Genomic DNA, 20,275 nt, shown 5'->3' on the forward strand with positions numbered 1-20,275 from the left:
TGTGTGGTCAGTGTGGCAGACACAGTCATCTCTTTGCAGGGACCTCAATACATAGAAATCCAATCAGAACTCCCATAAGTACTTGGTAAGAATAGACTAAATTGTTCTTACCAGTTTTTTAAATTGATACTTTGTTACTAGCATTTCACAAATGCATCACTTCCAAGTAAGAAATACTTCAGCAGGAAGTTCTCTTCTTGTATGGGAGCACCTGAAATGGAAGACCACATTCATATAATTCTAACTGCTCCCTTGCTTTCTTCTCCACATAGCTCTTCTTTCAGAAAGTCCTCCTGAATGTACACCCTCCATCCTGACCTGGTTTACATGCTCCTACTCTGTGCTTCATAAAATCCTCAGAGTATAACTCCATCACTGGACCACTGGATAGATCGAGAATAATATTATTCTCTGTGAGACTTTGAAGTGACTGTTACTGAGTTCGAAATAGTGGGACTTTTTTTTTTTTTTAATGAGGATATCAAAAATAGATTCTAAAGTACAGACTTTTAAAAGTAAAATATTTTCCCTACAAAGTACATAGACATTATGTACTTGGAAAGGTTGGGAAGTTGAAAACTACATTTCACAAACTTGCCCAACAGGGTCTAACTAAATGCATTATCATATGATTTGGAGAGTGAAAGATAGGTGAAAGTTGTCTTCTTGCTCTTTTTGCTCATGGCAGACAAACAAAGTCGTGGAGGCTGGAGTGCATAAAGGCAGTTGAGGAGCCCCACACTCAACTTCCCAGCCATTAGTCACCAGTATTATGTGGATGAGAGGTAGTCTGACAGCAGGGGCAGCCTGATTTCCCCTGGATTACAACTTTGGTGTGCCCTTAAATTCAGGAATCCAGTAGCTAATCCTGACTTCCATTCCTAGCCAGTTCAACAATTTTCTAAGATAGAGATTCCCTGAATTAGGATTCCTTTCTGCTTGATACACTTTAAAAAGATTTAACTTCCTGCCCTGAACAAGAACTGATACATACTCTTTGTTATTTCTTCACTTGCATGGTTTTCCCCCTGCTACACAACAAATACTCTTTTTGGTTAGGGGTAGAACTTGTCTTTGTTCATTCTTTCATTCATTCCTTCATTCCGTTACTATACTTACTTTTTATATTTATATGTTCTGAAATTACACAATACTTGACACAGAGGTGCATAGTAAATATACACTTAATTAATGAACTAGTAAATGTGTTATATCAGATAATGTGTAAGATATTAGAGATATAGAGATGAGACAACCTTAGCAATAATAAAATGATAAATTACATTTATTAAGCACTTATCTATGTGTCAGACTCTGGGTACAGCATTTTACATGCATTGATTTGATTTCCATTTTCTATGTGTTTGGTTTTATGTTTGTTTTCTAACCCTCATAACATTCCCAAGAGCTAGGTACTAATCATCATTTCCTATTTCACGCATAAAACAACTGAAGATGGAGGAGGTTAAATAACTTGCTCAATAAGGTCACACAGTATTGTAATAGGTTGAATTTGAACCTAGGCAATCTGATTTAATAATTCATACTCTTAATCAATACCCTGGGATCTCTAGTGTAGTTGATGAACAGATCCATAAAGAGATTTACAGTATTGCTTGATAAATTCCACAAGACATCAGCGGGATCAGAGGGGGATTCTGTCTGAGGGAAGAAAGACTTAAGTACTGAAGTAAGAAGGAATAGCAGACATTAGGAATAAGATGAAATGATAAAAAGGATGCTGTTTTAGGTGGAAAGAGGTACACATGCTACAAAAGGAACAGAACAGAAAATAGAGAAAGCATTTCTGAGACAGCATGGGGATTATTATGGCTGAGGTTTGGTGACGAGTGAAAAATGGATATGAGAGGCAAAGAGGGACCCACTATAAAAAGTCAGGTATACATTTCTAGGAAATTAAAGATTTTTTAAAATGAGGGCCACATGGTGTTACTGAAGCATTTAAAAACCTTTCAGGAGATTTCCATTTTAAAGACATCATTTTGGAGCAGTGTGGACAATTTAGAAGTTATTGAATGGGGTGAGATTAGAATTGGGAATTGTAATAACTCAATTAGAGGTAATTTCCATCTTTGGATTCTCAGAATTGAACACAAGGACTGGCACTTAATATGAGAGCCATCCATATTCACCAAGTTGAACTGAGCCTAAATAACCAGAGGGTCCGAGAGGTTTAATTACTTGTCAGAACTTACAGGGATACCTAGTGGTAGAACTAGGACAAGAATCTAAAGTAGTGTTTTCTTGTACCTTAAATACAACCGGGGAAAAATTGATTGCATACGTACTACTTGAAATATGAACAACTTTGCTATATGTGTTTAGAAATGTACTTTAAAAATATACACAGGTGTAAGGTTGTATCTACATCTCATGTCTTTCCTTATTGTGTGCTTATTTTTCTGAGTCCATGGCCTCAAATCTTCAAGTTCCTACTTTCCGAATGATCCCTGAAGTCACTTTCCATGCTAGATACTCCTCCTATTCCCAGGTTTCTGTCTTCTAATACCAAGGGAAAGAGCAGTGAAACAGAGAAATAAATTTAGGCTGGGGAAAAAATTACCACCAGCACCATTAGCTATTAAGACATGTCATTCGAAACCTAATGTAAAATTTTAATTTACATATATATATATTATATATATATAATAGAAAGACTCTTAGAAAGACTAAGAGGCAACCATTTGTAACTGTGCTGTGTTATCTTTTCTTTTTGCAGTTATTGTTTCACCCTGAAAGACAGTGTTTTCTCATGAGGTCCAAAGATTGACATTTCTGTGAACTTAATTTATATGTGTCCAAGGACACTTCAAAGGTTAAGTAAATTCTATTTCTAATACCATGATCATTAAATGGTAAATGCTAGCAGCTTTAGGTTTTGACAACTTTGGGCCCTTAATTTTGAATAAAGATTCTACCACCATTGTGAAATATCAGATGTTACACATTAGCAGTGGGCTGTAAAAGTCTACTGTATAGGATTTACCAAAACAGATTTTATGAGGTTTTGGCTGGTTCCAGAACTAGAATTAGCCTTAATATTTTATGTATGTATATTCTATTCTATATATATATTCTTACTTGAAATTTAGTATCCAATTCATTTTAATCCAATTGCCTTATTTTTGAAGACCTATCTAGGGCAATGGAAATTTCATAATCTGCCTATGGTCTTTATTATTATGTAGCCATTTTGGTCTTCAGGAGGTCAAGGGGTTATCTTTGCTTAGATAATATGCAATCATTTTATACATCCTCTTCTATTTACCGATTTGGAAAAGACAAAACATTAAAATTGAAAAGGAATCAAAGCACTTGTTATAATTGAGCATGGGAGACACAAGCCTAGGGTACACCTGCATAACAGTGAATGTTCTTTTGCAGTTAACACCTGGGTTTTTCTATTAATAGAAAGATATCACAAGTTTAAACACAGAGGAAAATGGCTTACAAATCCAATAAAATTTGGAATGCACAACTACCAGCAATATCAGGGGATTTTCACCCAATATATTTGCCAATAAAAGGGTAATATGAGTAAATCCTTCCGCATTATGGGCAATCAAATGCTCACTAACAGGTACTACTGCCTAAATTAATATAATTCCAGAAGTGCTCTGTCTGTGTCAAACCTAATACTACTGAGGCTTAAAATTCACATGTGATAAGTTGGAGGATATTTCTTAATAATGGTTTAAATAAAAGGAAATTATGTGAAGATTCTGAATTAAATGTTCCCACATTGAGTGGGCTCAGTTTAAATGGCTCTTGTCTCTAGATGGCATGTTTCCTGCTGTCCATATTTCTTTCTACTGTACACTCAAAGGAAGTAGGAAATATTTAAGGAATACATTATTTGTTTCACTAAAACTTATGACTCTATCTTGTAACTGTTTGCTATGAAGATCGCATTGAGTGTCACAGCTCATTGAAATGGCTCTCACCTCTCACACTTCCAGCCTCATAGTCACCACTTCTCTGAAGCCTATGAAGACTCCTCCAGGAAAATTAGTGGCTTCTTCTTTGTTTCCAACTACTGTCTTGTAGCATTTGTCACCCTATTTTGTAACTACTCCTTCTAGCCCCCGAGTGTAGCATAAGGATCTGGCATGTATTTTACTGAATAAATGTGAATGCCACATCAAGTATGCACCAGAGCGCAAGAACAACATCTGCCATATAGTTTAATGGTGCTTTTTTTTTCTTAAAAATAATTTTACTTTGAAGACCAAGGTTTGACATGGAAGGTAGTCAAAGAAATACCGTGTCACTCTTGTGTTTAAATTGACACATCTTGAGTTTGCCAATGGACTAGCATTGTGCTCTGCACACCAGGATTACTAATACATACAGTTATAGGAAAGTTTTTGGGCAGCTATTACCTACCAGGCACCGTATTAGGTGCTCGGGTATTACATGAATAAGGCAGAGTAGTTGACCTTAAGGAAATACCAATTAAGTAAAAGAGACATCCTATTCGCAGAGACTTTAAATATTTAAACTAATTAGAAATACATTCTATATTTATCATTTATTCATTATTTTTATTGAACAATACTGACACACAAAAAACAAAACAAAATAGGTTAATGAGACTTTCAGAAAACCTATTTTCCCTCCTTAAAAATAGAACCATAATTGTTTGGCTAGCTTGACACAAATATAAGAATCTGGCCTAAAAATCCTTATTCAAGAAGTGTAACATGGCGTTGGAGGGGATAGCTCAGTGGTAGAGTGCATGCTTAATATGCATGAAGTCCTTGGAGTGCATGCTTAATATGCACGAGCTCCTTGGTTCAATCCCTTGTTCCTCCGTTAAGAAAGCATAAACCTAATTACCTCTCCCTGCCAACAACAAACAACAAAAAAAGTGCAATATATATGACATTTTAATACTTTTTTTTAGCCTAGCCATATCTGAGAGAAAGAGGGAAAGCAGAAAAAGAGAGAGCTTTCCCCATCTCTCTAGGAAAAAGAAAAAAGAAAGGAGGATGAAGAGAATGAAGAGGAAAAGGAAAAGGAAAAAGTAAGGTAGAGCTTAGTTTAAAGAAAAGGAAAATAAGAATAGGATTAGGGAAGAGGGAGAAAAGGAAAGAAAAGGGAAATGAGGAAAATAGAAAAGGAAAATAGTGGAGAAGGAAGGTCTAATGCAAACAAAGAAGACAAATAAAGATACAAAAGTCAAGAAGAAATCAAAAGTATCAGCTAAAATTGTTTATTCTAAGGTTTCTGATGGTTGAGAAATGGGGGGTGATAAATGCAGGGGATAGTTACATTTTTGTGAAGGCTTTTAGAATTATTTAACTATTTGAGTTAAATGAATATATAACTTGGATTAAAATAAAACCTAACATTAAAATCCTCCCTTGACCTTTAACATTTCCATTCACCAATCCTTTCTCTGCTCCCTTTTATGGCAATGTACCTTAAAAGTTTTCTGTAAGTGTTCTTTTAAAAAATTTTTTAAATGTATGGGTTTTTGGTATTCTTTTTTATTGAAGTGTAGTCAGTGTACAATGTTGTGTCAATTTCTGGTGCACAGCACAATACTTCGGTCATATATGAACATACATATGTTTGTTTTCATATTCTTTTTCATTATAGGTTACTACAAGATATTACACACATATAGTGGCTATATTATATACATATAGTGGCTATGCCTGTGGCTGCGTTGCGCTCCTCACCCCCATGCACACTAGCAGTGTTGCTTTTATATGGGAGTCCCAGGCTGTTCTGTTCTGCACACACTCCAGCCACAGCCTGTACCACACTCCAGGCTGCCTCTATGCAATTGGCCACGTGCCTCTCCCCAGCCTTCTCACTGAGCTCCAGAAGCCAGTCCTGGCCTGCACTTGCCGGCTCGCACCCAGGGCTGGGGATCGCAGGGAACCTTTGTTCTGGCTTCTCTCAGTTCTGTGGCCAAGAGGTTTCTGTTTTCCCTTCTGAGCCTCAGAAGCTTCCTTTCTGTCCCCGCTGACCTCCCAGCTGGAAAGAGGGCGTTCCAGCATGAAGTGAGCACTTTGCCTTCTTTGCTGCTCCCTCGCCATGGGGCGGGTCCTGCGCTAATTTCCTTTTTCCTTTTTTTTCTCTTTTATCAGTTTTTGTGAAGAATCTCCTTGTATTTTAAAGTAAGAGATGTTCTGCCAAAGCTCAGTAGGTGTTCTGTGGGAATCAGTGGGTCTTTAGATATAATTCTCAGTGTATTCTTGGAGGAGATGAGCTGTGTGTCCTACTCCGCCGTCTTGGCATTCCCCCTCCAAAGATGACAAAATCTTGGTAATTCTTCATTGGTGATGGGTATATGAGGCTCATTATACTATTATTTTTACTTTTTACTGTGTTTGAATTATTTTAAAACACTTAGACTGTGACTACTTCTGACTACCCCCCTCTACTGCTTTTATCCTAATATAAATCATTACCATCTCTCATCGGGATAATTGCAGTAGCCTGTAATATCATGCCCCGGTATCTACAAATGCCAACTTAAATCTGTTTTCAGGCAGAGTAATCCTTTGCAATAGAAATGAAAATGAATCCAACCTTTACTTATAACTCTGCCTGGACTCCGCATGCCCCTCAAAGTAAAAGCTAAAGTTTTTGCAATGTTCTAAAAGGCCTTCCGTGACTTTGCTCCCCTTAAGTCTCTAACCCCACCTTCATTGCTCTTCCCCACCGGATCCAGTCACACTGTCTTCCTCCTCATGCCGAAGATGTCCCCACCTTAGGGCCTCTGCTCTAGCTGCTTCCTCCACCCAGCACCCCCATGACTAATTCCCTCTTTTGCCTTAAGGTTTTGATAAAATGTCACTTTCTTAATGAGATCAAGGGTGACCTTTTATCCTGTCAGCAAGTAAAATCACAACCTGCCCCTTCCCATTTCAGACATTCTCTGTCTCCTCAACTTGCTCTATTTTTCTCCATAGAATTTATCATTTTAAAATATTTTTTCTAATTCATTTTGTTAATTTATAATTTTCTCTCTGATAGAATATAAGCTCTATCAGGGAAGCAATTTTTATTTATTTTCTTGCTAGTTTGTTTAATGAATTCTATATCCCAAGTGCCTAAAATAGTACTTGGAACATCATAGGCAATCAGTAAATATTTTGGAAGAGAATGAGTGAATGAATTTTTATACTAGTGATAAAATTACACTTGAAGCAGTAAGTGTGATTGTGTGTATACAAGCCATACTAAAAATAAAAATTTAACAAATGTTAATTTAGATAAAATATGGAATTTGGAGTTGGTTGTTAGTTTACAACGTTTTGGTTTGGTGTTTACTCACATAGAGTAGTTACTGGCCAGGTAAAAGAGCACACACATTCTAATTAGTGTAATGGTTTCAGCTGAGTTTTGAGTGAGACAATGAAAAGTAGAGCTTTGACATTTGCTGAAATATGTTAGGTGTTTTCCCTCCCTATTTATTGCTGTTCCAGGGATGCTTATCAGCAAAGAATGTTAATTGCTGAGTTAATTATTGTGATAAGTGCTATAGAATGTATCAAAAATAAATTTTTATTACAAATGGATAAAATCACCTTTTATAACTCCCCTTTTCCAAGAGGAAAAACTAGATGGAGGAAAGTTTATTTGAAAGCTGTGTTTAATCCTCATATGTTCTCAGTGTGATTCCACACCTCTGGCTCGTTAAGAAGAATCCACCTGCAGTCAGTATTAAATGAAAGAAAAGAGAAGAGTTATCTTTGAAATTGGAAAAATTTAAAGAGTCTAAAAAGGAGAAAAAATGTACTGTGCCTATCCATTTGCATAACATATTTAAAAACATTAGATAAAATACAGAAATTTGGAAAGAGTTCAGTAAGTAAAAAGCTGGCAGGCAATTTTTTCCCATTGATTCTTTGAGAACAAGTTATGATACTGCTGAGAAGGATGTGAAAGAAGAGGCCCAAAATTATGTTTACTTGCTTTGATCAACCAACTAACTGAATGACTGATGCAGTAATGAAATGGAAAATTCAGGGAAGTATATATCTTGATTTCAGTAAGTCATTTGACTATCTTCCACGATATCTTTATAGACAAAATGGAGAAACTTGGACCAAATACTAACAAAAGTGGATACATTTTAACTGGTTGGACAAATGTACCTAATGCTTATTGATGAATGGATTAATGGAAGCTTTAATTACACAAACAAAACTCTTCGGCTTTTGGTGTATATACTCAGAAAAATAATAATGATGTCTGATATCGTATCCCATTTTATAGTTCACAGAGAGCCTTCAGGTAAAATATCTCATTTGATCCTCATCATAGCCTTGTGCTGAAAGCTGGGACAATGTGATTATATTTATTTAACTAGATATGGAAAATGATTTTCAAACTGATTTTATTTTTCAAATGAAGTGATTATTTTTATTTAACTAAATCTGGGTAAATGATTTGCCTAAAGACATGTTAATATGCTTATTAATATTCAGATGACACAAAGCTAAGAGGGATAATGAATATGTTGGATAAAATATTACAGATTCAAAAACATCCCCAAAGTGGATGTATAGGACACATCTAATAAGAGAAGAAAGTAACTATATACGTGGGCAATAAGCTGCGTTTTCTCTTTCGAGCACGTATCTCAGTTTGTAATCATACACTTGTTGCTGTGATTATTTGATTAATGTCTGACTGTTTCTAGAGACAATATGGGCATTGTGATCCAAGTGTCTGTGCTCAGCGATACACCTCCAGCACCTGGGGTCGTCCTTGGCACTGGTAGTTATAGAACCAATAAGTAGATAAATTCAGCACAAAGGGTATGAAAATGTGAAATATGAATTTCATAATCAAAAGACCTACCTTAAGAGTTTTATAGAATGAGAATAAAATGAAGTTGTGGTTGACAGAACAAAGGAAACATAAAAGAGTGTCTACTGTAATCTTAGCCTATGCCACTGTGCATGATTTTAAGCTCTACTCATATGAACAGGGTAATGGCCAACCAGATTGTGTGCAGAAGAGCATAATGGAAATTACTGAAGATGGTTGTAGACATTTAACATGAACATGTCTTTAGTTGAAATAATTTTTAAGCATTTGTAGGAAGGTAATTTTTAAGAAACAGATATATAACAAAGAGTTCCAAGGTGAAAGGAGGGTCAATGAATAGTCTACGAAAGCAGGTTTATTCTGTATAAAAAGAAAACTTTTATAAGATATAAAAATAGAACCACCCAACACTGTAGGAAACAGTGTTGTGAAGTAAGGGAATCTGAGTTACTGTACGTATTTAAACAGACATGAAAAACCTGCCAAAGTCATGACAGAGAACATTTATTTTCTTCGATGAAAATTTATTAGATTCCATTTTATTATAATGTATCCCTAATCAAATTGGTTATAATGTTCTTAAATATAAAATTAGTACAAAGCATTGTAGAAAATATATACCCTATATGTATAAATATATATATATATTTCTATTTTGACCTCTTAACCTGATTTTTGGCATTAGGCATTATATTTAAATTCTTGCCTTTGTAAGAAAGAAGATACAATTTGGTTTTTGTTATTATTGTCAGGTTTAAAAATATTCAAGTTTTAAACAAAAAAGGAATTATATCAGATGGCTATTAAGTTGAAGGTTTAAAAGCTATTCAAATGTATATGCATAAAGGTATTTTCTAAGGCGAATACTGTGTAAAGTAGGTTTTGGATGAAAACAAAAAAAAGTCTCATTCTTCCAAAGAATACTCTTCCCAGTGTTTGGAGGTTTATAAAGGGAATTTTATGGTTTTAATAGAGTTATGTATGTTAGATTTTAGTATTTGGGTGCATGAACTGGGACATTGACTCAATACTGGTGATGAACTGTTGTTTTGCTGTTAGGAATCATACTTTGCAAGTCCATCATTGAGAGGTCCTTCCTCAAGTATATCTAAAAGGCTAAATGTTTCCTGCTGTACTGAGTGCATTAATTCCCATTACCTTCTAGTGCCTTCCTGCTGGTAATCACCTGCAGACAACCACCTGTAGAAGAGCAGCACCATGTTTATGTATAAATAAAACAGGCTATATATGTGCTTTTCCATTTTTCTCTGCAAAAAAGGTGTTTTATTCCTGCTGCTCAATGCATTTTGCATATGTGTTGTTCTATAAATTTAAAGCAAGGCTAAAAAGAAAATTAAACAAGATTCATCTGGCAGTATTGCAAGTTAGTACCATACACCTGGCACATGGTTTCCAAAGCAAAGTGATTCTGTGGGAAAAAACTGTTTGATAAGCTGCAGAACTAAAGCAGATGAGCAGATGACAGTGCACTGAAAATAGATAAAAACCTGCAATGGGATATTGCAGGAAAGAGTGGAGATGAAATGAGATGAGACAGGGCAAAGGGAAAATCAGACAGAATAAGGAGAAAAAAATTCCTAAGTGTGAGGTCTATTACAGTGCCAAACAGCTTCCCAAGAAATAGTGGAAACTCTGTCCCTTGAATAATTTCAAAGTAAAGTAGGCAATCAGAGTGAGAATATAAAGTGGTAACAAAACTACTTTAATGATTGAAGAATAAAATAATAAAGAAATAAAGAAAAAATTCAAACTGGTGATTTTGAGTATGATAGTTTTGTTAAGTTCCTCTCTCATTAACAACAATAATTGTAACATTTAACATTTATGAAAGATGTTTATAAATTCCTAAAAATCACAACTATTAAAAAGAATATGTTTTTCATCTTTGTAGGTATGTTGAAAATTAAAACTCACTGAGCCTCTGATGAGACTGCAGCCCTGCTAATAACATGGATTTCAGCTTGGTAACAGCCTGAACTGAAGATCAAGTTAAGCTGTGCTCTGACCTGACTCCTGACCCATGGAAACCGTGAGTTATTAAATACGTATTGTTTTAAACTGCTAAGTTTGTGCTAACTCATTATACAGCAATAGAAAACAAATGCAGGCATTAATGCTTAATACAAAAAATGCTACTTAAAAGGTTTTAGAAAGCACATTTAATATAGTTTTGAATTGAAATGAATAATGCCAGAAAACTGCTTGTCTCATATTTGCTCACCTGTTAGTAACTTTATAATTTAAGCCTTTTTGCAGAGCACAGTTTTCATTTCCATCTCTAGTTAAATTAGGACTGGAGCCTCTTATTTAGGTTTTTAAAAATCTAGCGTTAGCTTTTGGGGGAAAAAAACAGTACAATGACAGATTCCATTTTTTTAGATTAAAAAATGTATGTAAATTGTTTACAACTAATAATAAGAGAGTAATTTAGGAGAATCTCAAGTTTTTTCCTTTGTTCTAAGTATTACTTAAATGTGCTTCAAAATTCTCTATTAATAAAGGCCATATATGAAAAGCTTAAAGCTAATATACTCAGTGGTGAAAAACTGAAAACTTTTTCTCTAAGATCAGGATGATCACTTTTGACACTTCTATTCAACATAGTAACAGAAATCCTAGCCTAACAATTAGGCAAGAAAAAGAAATAAAAATCATCTAAACTGGAAAAGAAGAAATAAAATTGTCCCTGTTTGCAGATAACATGCTCATGTACATAGAAAAACCTAAAGACTCCCCACACAAAAAGTTAGAACTAATAAACTAATTCAGTAAAGTTGCAGGATAAACAATGAACATACAAAAAGCAGTTGTATGTTATACATTAAAAAAATGAACTATCTGTAAATGAATCTAGGAAAACCATTCTATTCAATTCCATTTACAATACCACCAAGAAGAATAAAATTATTTCATGGATGTGACACCAAAATCACAGTTAACAAAAGCAAAAGTAGGAAAGTAAGACTATATCAAACTAAAAAGCTCAGCAAAGGGAACGATCAGCAAAGTGAAAAGGCAATGAATGAGAGAAAACATTCACAAACCATGTATTGGATAATGAGTTAATTTCCGAAATATATAAGCAACTCCTATAATTCAATAAAAAAAAATCCTAAGATTTAAGTAGACATTTCTCCAAAGAAGACATCAAGTGGCCAACAGGTATATATGAAAAAATATTCACTGTCATTAGTCATCACGGGAAATGCAAATCTAAACCACAATGATGTATCACTTCACATCTGTTAGGATGGCTATTATTAAAAAAAAAAAAAGACAAATTTTGGCGAGTACATGAAGGCATTAAAACCCTTGTATGCTCTTGATGGAAATGTAAAATGATGTAGCCATTATGAAAAACAATATGGTGATTCACAAAAAAATTAAAAATAGAACTAAAATATAATTCAACAGTCTTATTCCTGGGTATTACCAACCTCCCTAAAAAAATTAGGATCTTGCCAATGTTTAGCATAACAATGTTCACTGAAGCACTATTCACAATAGCCAAGATGTGAGAACAACCTATATGTCCATGAATGGATGAATAGATAAAGAAAGTGAGTATACATACATGCAATGGAATATTACTGGACCTAAAAAATGAAGGAAATTCTGTAATATGTAACAACATGGATGAATATTGAGATTTTTTGCTAAGTGAAATAAGCTGGGGCAAGGATAACAAATTCTGCCTGATTCTGCTTATAGGAAGGGTTTAATATAGTTAAACTCATAGAATCAGAGAGCAGAATGGTGCTTGCCATAGGCTAAGGGAATGAGAAGATGAGAGCTGCCAATTAACAGGCATAAAGTCTCAGCTACACAAGATAAACAGGTTCTAGGTATTTGCTGTACAACATTGTCCCTATAATTAACAGTATTATATTGTCACTTGAAAATTTGTTAAGATGACAGATCTCTTGCTAAATGTTCTTGCCACAATCAAATAAAATTTTTAAAGAATTTTCAATTAATAAAGCAAATAATTTTAACAAATAGGAAGAATTATCTGTCCATTTGTATTGCTATTAAATAACTCAGTAATTAAAATTAAATGTTCACTTGTTCTGTTTTTATCCAAATTAAAGAATTATTTTCCTCATTATATTTTCCTACTTTTCTGTATGTGAAAAAACAATCAGCTGTGCTTTTGGCCTAGGTGGCTGTCATTTCACTCCTACTCCTACCAAAGAAAATCATTCACTCTCTGACGCTGGAATGCAAGCAAATGTTGCATAATGTTTTTGCACTATATTAATATTAATAAGAACTGTGATAATGGCAGTCATCATATATTATCTATTTAGTGCTCATCCCTATGAGATTTTTATATTTTGTCTAATCCTTATATGAGATCAATGAGGTGGAAAATATTAGCCCTGTTTTTCATCTGAGATGAAATGGAGGCTTAGAAAATTTAGGTGACTTATCTAAGCACCTATATTTACCAAGTGTAGACCTAGGAATTTGAATGAGGTTCTTTGGATATGATTCAATATGGAGTGATTCTGATAATTATAGGAACTTCTCCAAAAAACTATTATTGTCTATATAAAAATACTCTTTTAAAAATATAATATAGGAACAAAATATAAAATGAAAATAAAAATTTTAAGTATGTATCAAGACGCTTTTAGAAAGATAATGCAATGAAATATTAATGAACAAGTGAGGGCAAAGTAAGAATTAGATGGATGCATTTTAATGCCAGTTTCATTCATAGTCAAGCTTACAGAAAAACTGTCTCCACTGAAAGTGTTTTCTATTAAACAGCCCATGCAGCCCTCAACACACTGTAACATGGCTTGTTGCCTTTCTCTTGAAATTTCAATAATTGAAATCATTTGTGAATTCCTAATTTCAGTGAAAGTTTTCCCTTGTTATAGCCATGCTCTCTTAAATATTTGACACTGTTGACGACTCCTATTTGACAGTTTCTCCTTCTTTGGATTTCATGACACTAATTATTCTAAAATTTCCTTCCATTTCTATAGCCAGTCCTTGCTCACATTTATGGGTTCATTCTTTTTTCCCTACATTTAAATATTAGTGTTATTCGGAGTTCTATTCTCAGCTGTATCCTCTCTCCTCTGTAGATTCCTCCTGGAAGATGAAATACAACCTTTGCCTTCAGCTACTACTTGACCACTACAGATACCCAGACACATTCTGTGATTTAAACGCATATAGACAGCCAAAGCTTACTTGAAGTCTATTCATGGATGTTCCTTAACTGAACCCATGATCTCCTTCTTACCCACAACCACATGTTTCTGGATCTTTTTATTTCACTTTATATTTAGTGTTTAGTATGGGGCTCAAAAATGTGTATTGAATGAATGGAATTACATATTTTTACAGGTGTTTGTTCAATCTGGAAAGTGAGTAATGAGTGTCAGATTTTTTGTAATCGCAAATACTTCTTTCAGATCAATAAGTAGTAATCTCATGGACTTCAAGGATTACTCATATATCTGCTCTAAGTGGGCAGTTATCTCTTCTAAGAGTATTTTCAAGTAAAATTATTAAGAGAAAATTATTTTTGGTTTCCCTTCTCTTCCCTGAAAATTAGATTTTTCTTATAGTGTTCCCATATTCAGGAACACAATGCTTGCAAAAGATACCTTAAACATCATGATAATGTGTACTAGTTAGTTATTGCCATAATACTGCTACATAACAAATTGCTGAGATATGTAAACTAATTTTTTCTCAGTGACCTTTTATGCATATTGGCTGGAATAGGCTCATCTTGCCTAAGTTCACTTTGATTTGTATCCAAGTTGAGGTTGAGCTCAGGTCCACGCCACGTATTTTTACTCCTCCTTGGACTAGTGGGTTGATCAGGGCATGTTAATTTTATGGCGATATGCCATAGTTGAGGTGATATACAGTCTCTGAGTGTGGGAGAAGGAGAAAAAGATGTTTAATGTTGATGTTAGAAACCCTTCACAGAGGAGGTCATATTTGATCTGGACATTGAAGAATGGGAAATTAAAATTAGTCATTCAGAGAATGAAGGAAGAATATTCCAATTACTGATAATGAATATATTAGCTTAAATGATTTATTATGTTAGCTGAGAGAAGATTTATTTGAGTTTTAGCAGAAAAGCATGAAAACTGAAATCTCAGCTTACAGAAATGTCTACAATAGAATCTAGCAAACAGGCAAACAGACCCTTCTGGCATTGAGATAATGCATATTAGAAAGGTTGTAGCTCATTGAATTAAAAGACACTCAATGGCAAACTAGTTGCTTGGGACCTAATAAATCTCACTGATGTGTTTGCTTTAGCTTGAATAATGATTTTTGAAAATTTGAACTTATAATTTATATTGGGCAATTTTACATAGAGATCCAAATCTCTGGTAGTGTCAAGTTTGTATTCCAACATGAGAAGAGTTGTCTACAGCTGTATGGTGGGTCCTTTGTTAAAAGGGATATATATTTTCCAAGTTAGTTCAGATTCCATGGGGTTTTATCATCTCCTTTACCCAGAGATGGATTGTGAGTTGCTATCTGTCGTTAAGTATGGACTATTTGTTCTGGTAGAAGAGAAATATTTGTCTGTTCTCTATCAAAAATAGATGCATGAAACAAAACAAAACAAAAGAGACATGTTTCAAGAAAAATGAGTAGAAGCATATTTGTGAGGACAATTTCTCTGTTTAATATGTAAATGAGATGCTATATTAGAAGATGATGATAATAAGAAGCTATTAATAGGGAAGAGGGTATAGCTCAGTGGTAGAGCACAAGCTTAGCATGCACAAGGTCCTGGGTTAAATCCTCAGTACCTCCAAAAATAAATAAATAAATAAATAAATAAATAAATAAATAAACAAACAAAGCAAACAAACAAACCTAATTACCTCCCCCACAAAAAAATTAAAAAAAAATTTTTAAAAAGAGATACCATTAATAGGAGACTTTCCAAAAGCAGTAAAACTATAGTTTTATGTTTTCTGCCAGTGCTGCTGCCACCAATACTATATTTAATCCTCAGGGTAATTTATCACATTGCAGGGTCAAAAATTCCCAGAAATTAGCCACCCCAAACTGAGAATCTCAAATCCTAATTTAAAAAATTATGTTATTATCCTCTTTGAGTCCACCTCCCTCCTAGAAACTACCTGTGTTGAATTTGTAGTCTGTTCAAGGAGGAGAGAAACTTACCCTGGACTGTTCTGGGCAAAGCTATCCTGATAGTCGTCTTTTGTTATTTCTTTTCCTATAGCATCAACATCAGAGAAATGGGAAATACTGGTTTGTGAGGAAACACGTTGTACATTAGACCTAGTAGAGTACAAAGAAACATCTCAAATTGAACGTAATATCATTTCAGTGTCCCAATAATGCAGCATCTGTTCAAACAGAAATATCTTTTGGCCTGGGAAGCAAGTATGTTCATCATTTCCAGAGATAAGTTGCTGTGGTTTATGTTTTTCCCCCCTGCTGGACTTGAACTGGAGCTGTCCCTAGAGAGGCTGACTGAGGGCAGAGGGAAGCTGAGAGCTGGCCTCCACCACTCAGTCTAGCTTCCATGTCCCCCTACTGGCAAGACCCTGATGGGCCCTCAAGTTCATTTCTTCAGTTTGGGTTGGGCCCAGAAATAGTCCTGACTGTGCTGCCCAGCGGGGTTGCTCTAGCCTCCCGTGCCCCCACAGGCCAAGGGCCACACAGCAGCCCTCCAGGGATAAAGGACACACAAATTCCACTGAAGAGATCAAGCCAGGTGGGAGCTGTAGGCTTCTGGGAGTAGATGTAGATGAATCCAGGGACATGGCTAAAATACACTTTATTTGTAAACGTGATAGGTTTGGAAAGTTAACCCTCCAAATGTGAGGAACAATATAATAGTTTCTTAATGGGAGAGGAGGGCGAAGCATTTTTCATTGCCAGAAAGATTTAAAATTGAATAGAGAAACATTTAAGAGATTAAAAATGAATAGCATTAATATTCTTTAGTGGAAAATAGGTGCCTGTTTACTGTTGGTTCCTTTAGTGTTAAAGAGAATTGGACAACTAGAATCATTGGGGTCAATGATATTATTTTATTATAAAACCCTATGTTTTCAAATTAAGATGCCTAATTAAGCCACCATTTTAGGCTTATACTTTTTTTTTTTTTTTTTTTGGTTGCAGTGGTTGACACCTGACTAGTTTTTTAAAAATGATATTTAAGAGAATTTAGTTTATAAATTTACTTTATTAGCTTTATAAGAAGTATTTAGCAGTTGGGAAATTGTAACCAGAAAACAAAAATATAAGAAAATAAAAAAAATTTAACTGTGGTTTACCTTAAAATGTTTATAAAGAAGATTGTAAGTGGGAAGAGGAATTATTGAAAGGCCTTTAAAATTATTTGAGAATTTCCTAATCCTGTAAATAAACTGAGCTTGAAAAGGAATGTAAAGTGAGTTTTAGGCTTAAACATAAACTAAGCTTTTATAATTGTAAATTTAATTGGTTGATTGTTTCAATATTAAACTTCTGAATATTAATTTCTATAAATAAAAACCACCCCTGATGGTAAAAAGCAAAAACAAAACAAAACATCCCACAAAACCCCTTTAATATTAGGAATAAAGCATGTAACCACAGGCATAGAGGTTTTGGATATCATTTTTCAAGGCTTATGGGCTTTCGGCACATACTCAAAGTCCCCATATTCCCACCTGTCCAGACCAATATTAGGGGCCAAAACTCGGCAAGAAATATTACTCGTATATGTAAAAATGCTCCACGAAGATTTTAATAAACTTCAGATATAACTAAAATGTCAGTAGGGTTTGATTTTCAATTTGAATGTTTACACCAAAACCTTTACAACTTTTACGTTACCCAGTTATGATAGCTTTTGACTTCGGTTCAAATCAGTTCTCTGAAACAACTATCTTTGCTTACCTGTGCTTGCTGGGTATTACTCAGACAAAAACAATGTGAGGCAACTGAAACGTGTGGTTAATTTCCTTGAAAATTTATTTAACCTAAGTTTTTGTTAGCTTTCAACAATTCAAAATTTCTTTGACATTTTATATTTTTAGTGGGTTTAGGCTACCTCAGGGTTTAGTAATGCATTTTCTGTAGAGTCTGAGTTGTGTTCTCTTGTATAGTGAAGTTCTAAGTGGTTTTCATTTCACTTCTTTACATTTTTTCGTGTTTTTTTTAATTTTCCTTATGATGAGCATAATAGGAGGAAAGGTTACAACAATGTGAATTTTAAAATATATTTTTTCCCCAGAGATATCTTAACTATATAAAATGAAATCATGAATTGTGTGGTATAACATTTTCTGGGACTTTAATATTTTAAAGATTGGAAAGTATCCCATTGTTAAAGGAAGGAGGGAGCTTTGCTCCAAGCACAATCTCTCCTGTGATGTATCTCAACTTAGAAGGCTGTGGACTAATTAGACACGCAGCATATGCCTCCTTATGGTTTCATTTACCCTATATGGGTTTCCATTCTTTGGTCAGAACTTGGTGGATATGTTCTTTTGCTGTTAAACTTTTCCTTTTGAAGAAATTGATTTTAATTACCAAATTTAAAAAGAGAAACACAAAAACCTTACCTAGTACTGAGTCATAAAAAACTGCAGCAGGTAGCCTTGGCCACATGATGGTCAACCTTATACAGTGTGACTTTTGCCAAGGACTCGGATTGCCATCCTGCTGAACTCAACTGCAATTCTTGTGTCAGCCAGGTCCTGTCGTGCAAGTCAATCACCAGGTACCTTTTGAGCTCTCATGGACATTTAAGATTCCAAAGCTCGAATCCCACATACATTTACAGAAGAAGCAGGGAGAGAAGCCACTCACCAGTCCTGTACTCAATCCCAGCATGATATGCAGTAATGACCTGTCAGGAAAGGAGGCTGTGTATCCTCACACTGTGAAATATCCTGAGGGACTTTCTTTACGAATTCAAAAAAATATTCAGCAGGGCTCTAGGCAAGATCTCATGCACACAATTTCAAAAGTGCATCACCATCCTTTAAAATGTTTTTTCAGAGGGTATCATTACCTTGGTGATTTTTATCTGTCCTTTTAAAAAATTATAAAAATGAAAAGGATGGCCTGAAACAGTCTCCTGGCCACAAAAAATAGTTACCTGTTTTTTCAAGGTTTATCATTTCTCTTTTTACCTTAGCAGGGTGCTCTTTGCCTTTTAAGCATTTACTGGTTTAGTTTCATTTTTGCCCATTCATAATGTGATATTGAATGGGTGATAGGTGTGCATTAGTCATTGTGCAGAATTTGTTAGAATTAATTTAAAGGCTAAAACTAACCACATTTCATCTTTTCCTGATAACCAGATGATCTTCAACACACTAGGACAATGGTACTTATACTTTTTGATACAAAGGCCACCTAGGGGAAAACCTCTATCAGGAAAAGTCATAAAATTAAAGATGTGCATATAAATTGAGAGGACTCGCAGATTCCCTGAAGCTCTGTGTTCCAGGTTGAGTTGGGATTGAGGAAGCCAGCAGTTTAGCATTCACGGTATTTGTTAGAAAACAATACCTAGGAAAGTGAAGGTAAGGGTGCAAGATTGGGCAGAGGGAGCAGCTGAGCTGTGACACAGAACCAACAAGCTTTAGTCAATCACAATCGTATGGGAGCAATTACACTCAGGAGTTAGAATGGCCCTTCAGTACTGTCAGGAGGTGGGCCCTCCTGTGTTGGTCAGTCAGATTGTATGTGAGCTTCCTTGCAAACAGTGGTGGTAGACCACCATGCAGTGAAGAAAGCCCTGAAGGGGCTGATGGCTGAAGCGTGTTGATGACAGCTCTCCCAATAGCCAAGGCAACACGTTCTTCCCTGGATGGGATCTGGGCGATAGATACATCACAGTGTCTGTCAAAGCCAGGTTATGAGAAACCCTGCCCTAGAATCTTCAGCTTTCTCCTTTCAATTTTAGCCACTGAAATAATTTTATGATTTCATTTCTAAAATCTAATCCAGAGACCAATTCAATTAATATAGTTTATGCGTTACTTAAACAACAGTATATATCTAGATGTGGTTTACTGAGTAGGTGACTTTATTTGTATTTTGGACTTATTTTAAACTTTCTGGTCTTCAAAAAATAATTTTATTTTAACAATTACATTTTAATCTAGTGAGTGGTTTCAAACAGATATTAAAAGTAACAAGAAAATTTTGAGAATGCAGGAAGTGCTGATCTTACTACTATAAAACTTGGTAAATCCAAAAGGGCATCTTTTTTGCCCTGGTTCCATTAGTGTAGCTAAATAACTGATAATCATGGAGCAGAAACAGGAATAAATAGAAATAAAGCAGATGACATCATTGCCCTCCTCATTATAAAGAAAATTAACTGAAATAGAAACAAGATGAAAGATAATAGTAACTTACTTTTCACTTTAAAAAGTCATTGAAATAGTGGAAATAATTTCTTCAT

The 20,275-nt window shown here is 34.8% G+C and overlaps 1 long non-coding RNA gene across 45 annotated transcripts in view; it reads left to right on the forward strand.

Moving 5' to 3' along the window:
- Positions 1-20,275, forward strand: part of LOC106730695 — a 427,796-nt gene that overhangs the window by 42,266 nt on the left and 365,255 nt on the right. For 44 of the 45 annotated variants that reach the window (XR_004322743.1, XR_004322741.1, XR_004322706.1 and 41 more), the window contains exon 4: positions 10,730-10,867. This is a non-coding gene — a long non-coding RNA (uncharacterized LOC106730695). Of the gene's footprint in view, positions 1-2,740; positions 2,837-10,729; positions 10,868-20,275 lie in introns of all 45 variants that reach the window. The other variant, XR_004322724.1, reaches the window with a different exon arrangement.

This window comes from Camelus ferus, chromosome 9 (assembly GCF_009834535.1).
Source record: "Camelus ferus isolate YT-003-E chromosome 9, BCGSAC_Cfer_1.0, whole genome shotgun sequence".
Classification (NCBI taxonomy): Eukaryota; Metazoa; Chordata; class Mammalia; order Artiodactyla; family Camelidae; genus Camelus; species Camelus ferus.